Genomic DNA, 6062 nt, shown 5'->3' on the forward strand with positions numbered 1-6062 from the left:
TTCTAGAAATGCAGGAGTGATTACACTGTGCTGCACGGATTGGGGGATGTCAGCAGAGAGAAGCTTATAATTCTGTGACCTCTTACATCATTTTCATTATGCAGCATGAAGAAACTTAACTTTTTATGACAAGTCAAAATTGTTGCCAAAGAACAGTATTTAATAAACTCATTCTAAAACTCAGTGTGACTAATAATAGGTGGCACTGTTAAGCTAGCAATATAGAGATATTAGATAAGCATTTTCTTAGCTTTACATAAAGGGTACCATGTTCATTGTAGGGAAGTTGGAAAAATATATCATTTCAGTAAAGTCATGTCAGTTTTATCAGTTGTAACTTTTGCAGTTAATAAAAAGCATTAGCAAGAGGTTATAGCAAATTCTGGATAAATTTTACTTAGAAAATCCATTCTTTAAAGTAATACAGAATCAGTGGTAACATTGGTATGAGAAACCTACTAAGAAATAAAACTCTGTTAGGAAAAAGTAGATAATCTTCAGACAGAGTTCCCAGCCAAAACAAAGCAACAAAATCAAACCACAAAACCCTGTTCCCAATAAGATAAAATAGTCCCATTTGACATTAAATCATTTCTTGAACTGGCTATATTGATCAAGATTCATACATTTAAAAATAACCTTACATCCTAATATGTGTTTGACTTTTAATTTAAAAATCTTATTAAATGTAAAATAAAAGGGATGGTGGTACGGAGACTCTTGAAGTCTTCGAGTTGAAACTTTCAGTGCTTGGATCCATTTTGGTGAATAGGAAGAGAGCAAGTTGGAGTGAGATTATATGTTTTCTTAATCCTTCTTATGGTTTTAGTAGCTATCTCTTCTGTAATGTTTTCTGCTGCCTTCTCTTTTGAAATACTGCCATGCCTTGAAGATATGATGGGTTCGGTTCCAGACCACTGCAATAAAGTGAATATTGCAGTAAAGTGAGTCATTTTTCTCAGTGCATACAAAAGTTATGTTAACACTATATATATCTATATATTCTTTTTCAGATTCTTTTCCCATATAGGCTGTTACAAAATATTGAGTAGAGTTCCCTGTGCTACATAGTAGGTGCTTGTTGATTATCTATTTTATATATAGTAGTGTGTATATGTTACTCCCAAATTCCTAATTTATCCCTCCCCTCAACAGTTCCCCTTTGGTAACCATAAGTTTGTTTTCTGTATCTGTTTTCTGTTTTGTAAATAAGTTCATTTGTATCATTTTTTTTTTAGATTCCACATATAAGTGATATCGTATGATATTTGTCTTTGACTTCACTTAGTATGATAATCTCTAGGTCCATCCATGTTGCTGTAGATGGCATCATTTCATTCTTTTTTATGGCTGATTAGTATTCCATTGTATATATGCACCACATCTTCTTTATCCATTCATCTGTTGATGGACATTTAGATTGCTTTCATGTCTTGGCTATTGTAAATATGTTGCAGTAAACACTAGGGTGCATGCATCTTTTCTAATTATGGTTTTCTCCAGATGTACGCCCAGGAGTGGGATCACTGGATCATATGGTAGCTCTATTTTTAGTTTTTTAAGGAAACTCCATACTGTTCCTCATAGTGGCTGTATCAATTTACATTCCCACCAACAGTACAAGAGGGTTCCCTTTTCTCCACACCCTCTCCAGTATTTATTGTTTGTAGACTTTATGATCATGGCCATTCTGACTGGTGTGAGGTGATACCTCATTGTAGTTTTGATTTGCATTTTTCTAATTAGTGATGTTGAACATCTTTTAATGTGCCTTTTGGTCATCTGTGTGTCTTCTTTGGAGAAATGTCTATTTAGGTTTTCTGCCCATTTTCTGATTGTTGTTTTTTTGTGTGTGTTGTTTTGCTATGGAGCTGTTTGTATATTTTGGAGATTAATCCCTGTCGGTTGCATTGTTTGCAAATATTTTCTCCCATACTGTAGGTTGTCTTTTCATTTTTCTTTATGGTTTCCTTTGCTGTACAAAAGCTTTTAATTAGGTCCCATTTGTTTATTTTTGTTTTTATTTCCATTACCCTAGGAGATGTATCCAAAAAGATATTACTGTGATTTATATCAGAGAGTCCTGCCTATGTTTTCCTCTAGGAATTTTATAGTATCTGGTCTTACATTTAGGTTTTTAATCCATCTTGAGTTTCTTTCTGTGTATGGTGTTATAGAGTGTTCTAATTTCATTCTTTTCCATGTAGCAGTCTGGTTATCCCAGCACCATTTATTGAAGACAGTGTCTTTTCTCCATTGTATATTCTTTCCTCTTTTGTCCTAGATTAATTGACCATAGGTGCATGGGTTTATGTGTAGACTTTCTATCCTGTTCCATTGATATATTTTTCTTTATTTGCCAGTGTCATTCTAATTTGACTAATGTAGCTTTGTAGTATAGTCTGAAGCTAGAGAGCCTGATTCCTCTAGCTCCATTTTTCTTTCTCAAGATTGCGTTGGCTATTCGGGGTCTTTTGTGTCACCATACAAATTAAAAAAATTTTTTTTCGGGCTCTGTGAAAAATGCCATTGGCAATTTGAGAGGGATTGCACCAAATCTGTAGATTTCCTTTTACTTATCCACAGTAATTAAAAATTCTTTCAAAGTTGGACTCAGTCCTCTCAAACTCTGCTGCTGCTTTATCAACTAAGTTTATGTACTATTCTAAATCATTTGTTGTTACTTCAACAATCTTCATAGCACCTTCATTAGGAGTAGATTCCATTTTAAGAAACCACTTTCTTTGCTCATCCGTAAGAAGTAACTCTTCATACGTTAAAATTTTACCTTGAGATTGCAGCAATTCAGCCACATCTTCAGGCTCCACTTTTAATTCTAGTTCTCTTGCTTTTTCTACCACATCTGCAGTTACTTCCTCCACTGAAGACTTAAACCCCTCAGAGTCGTCCATGAGAGTTGGAGTCAACTTCCTCCAGATCCCTGTTAATGTTGATATTTTGATCTCTTCCCATGAATCACAAACGTTCTTAATTCACCATCTAGAATGGTGAATCCTTTCCAGAGGTTTTCAATGTACTTTGTCCAGATCCACCAGAGAAATCACTATCTATGGCAGCTAGAGCCTTATAAAATCTATTTCTTAAATAATAAGACTTGAAAGTCAAGATGACTCCTTGATCCATGGTCTACAGTATGGATGTTGTATTAGCAGTCATGAAAACATTGCTAATCTTGTTGTACATCTTGATCAGAGCTCTTGGGTGACAAGATGTCAGTAATAATTTGAAAGAAATCTTTTCTGAGCAGTTGGTCTCAACAGTGGGTTTAAAATATTCAGTAAACCATGTTGTCAACACATGTGTTGTCATCCAGGCTTTGTTGTTCCATTATAGAGCACAGGTAGAGTAGATGTAGCATCTTTCTTAAGGGCTAGGATTTTTCAGAGTGGTCAATGAGCAGTGACTTCAACTGAAAGTTGTCAGCTGCATTAGCCCCTAAAAAAGAGGGTCAGCCTGTCCTTTGAAGCTTTGAAGCCAGGCATTGACTCCTCCTCTCTAGCTATGAAAGTCCTAGATGGCATCTTCTTCCAATGCAAGGCTGTTTCATCAGCATTGAAAATCTGTTGCTTAGTGTAATCACCTTCATGAATTATCTTAGCTAGATCTTCTGCCTCATTTCCTGCAGCTTTTGCATCAGCACTTGCTGCTTCATGTGGCACTTTTATGTTATGGAGATGACCTCTTTCCTTAAACCTCACGGAACAACCTCTGCTAGCTTCCTCACATCTTTCAGCCTTCATGGAATTGAAGAGAGTTAGGGCCTTTCTCTGGATTAGGCTTTGGCTTAAGGGAATGTTATGACTGGTTTGGTCTTCTATCCAGACCATTAAAACGTCCTCCATATTAGCAGTAAGGCTGTTTCACTTTCTTATGATTCATGTTTTCAATGGAGTAGCACTTTTAATATCCTTCAAGAACTTTTCTTTGCACCTGTAACTTGGCTAACTCTTTGGCACCAAGAGGCCTAGCTTTCATCCTGTCTCAGCTTTCAATATACCTTCCTCACTAAGCTTAATCATTTCTAGCTTTTGATTTAAAATGAGAGATGTACAACTCTTCCTTTCACTTGAACACTCAGAGCCCACTGTAGGGTTATTACTTCAGTATTGCTGTGTCTTAGGGAAGGGGGAGACTTGAGGAGAGGGAGAGAAATGGTGGAATGGCTGGTAGGTGGAGCAGTGAGAACACAATTTATTGATTAAGTTTGCCATCTTATTTGGATGGGGTTTGTGGCACCCCAAGTCAATTACAACAGTAATATCAAACATCACTGATCATAGATTATCATGACAAATATAAAAATAATGAACATATTTGAAATGTTGTGAGAATTACCAAAATACGACAGAGACATGAACTGAGCAAATGTTGTTGGAAAAATGGTGCCCATAGACTTGCTTAACACAGAGTTGCCACAAACCTTTGGTTTGTAAAACACACAATATCCATGAAGCACAATAAAGCAGAGTTCAGTACAAGGAGGTAAAGGGAGAAAATACTGTATCGTTCATGTTGAACAACCCAGGCAGAAAGAAGCCATGAGAGAAACATTCTCCAAGGAGTAGCGGCTGCTGACCTGCATCGGCCCATTCTGGGATTCCTGACCTTGACTGTGACATCTGGGGTTGGCCCAGTCCAGCTATGCATACATAACACCTGGAGTGATATCTTTAATGTGGAACTTTTTGAAAATTAGCAAAAGAGGCGTTATGGTGTGGTGAAGCCATCAGCAAAGTGCGCTCCCAGACCATGCCCATCAGAATCATCTGGGGGATGCTTGAGATCCAGGACTCCACCACAATCCCACTGAATCTGAAACTCGGGGGGTGTGGTCTGAGAGCCTGCAATTTTCACAAGATCCCCAGAGAATCTGTACTGGCTTTTGAAAGTGTCTGCTCTTGTAGTTAGTTTCAATATCTCTGGGTTCAAATCCTGGTTCTGTCCCCCTTTATGTGACCTAGAAGAGCTCTTTAAGCTCTCTGAGTCCAACCTTCCTTCTCCATGAATTAGGAATAACGATGGTACCCGCTTCCTAGGGTCCTGTTGAGAAATGAGATAGGCTTTGAAGCACTTACTGCAGTACCTGGTACCTATGAAACATTCATAAATTTGAAAAGCTATTCTTACCATTATTTTTAAAAGTTGTATGAAGGATGGCAGAATCTCCACTCTGATTAGAGAGTCACATAGAATGTTTATTTATTGGAGTGAATACTAACTATACAGTAGATTCTGATATTAAATTATAGCACCTCTTTACTAAGGGGGTTAAAGCAATGGTCACTTCTCTAGCTTTGCCTGCATTTTTCTTGTCCCAGATTTTGCTAACATTCTTTTGGCTGCTCTGTTTGGTTCTTGTTTCTCAAAGGCAAGGGTGTAGCCCTCTTTTGCTGGTTTTAAGGCCATTGCTCCTGAGTTTCTGCTTTTGAACCGTTTCCAAGGGGAGTCTTCAGCAGATGATTTACAAAGAGGGCTTTGATGCTCTCTAGCTTGTCCTGCAAAACGCTGTGAGTTTCCCTTAGTTGTTAACCCTGGTGGCCTTTGAGAGCACGGCCCTGCAGCTGTCTCTCTCCAGTCACTCTCCTGTCCCAGCCTGCAGTCTCTCTTTGCTGTGCTCAGCTTTCTCGGCTGACCACAGCCTTTCTGGGATGGTTATGGGATCCCCACTTTCTGAGACTGGTGGGACAAATCACTTTCTTGTGGCCATTTGAACAGCAAAGGGATTCCTCATTGCAAACAGGGTGACATTTTCTGGATAACACCAGTAAATATCATACATACTCCCTTCTTCCCATAGATTCTTTTCTTAACTGTTTATATTAGTTGATGTTTAGGGGTTATTAATGGTGAAGAATCACTGATTCTGAAGGCTAGAAAGGTTCTTGAGTCATAATTTATTTGTCTCTTTTCCAGAAAATATTTTAGGACAAAACCAAGTACAGTCTGGGTGACTTGAAAAGAATTGGCATTTACTTCTCACAGTTCTGGAGGCTGGGATGTTCCAGATCAGGGTACCAGCAGAAGACCTAGTGTCTGGTGAA

This window comes from Phocoena sinus, chromosome 6, assembly GCF_008692025.1.
Source record: "Phocoena sinus isolate mPhoSin1 chromosome 6, mPhoSin1.pri, whole genome shotgun sequence".
NCBI classification, from domain to species: domain Eukaryota; kingdom Metazoa; phylum Chordata; class Mammalia; order Artiodactyla; family Phocoenidae; genus Phocoena; species Phocoena sinus.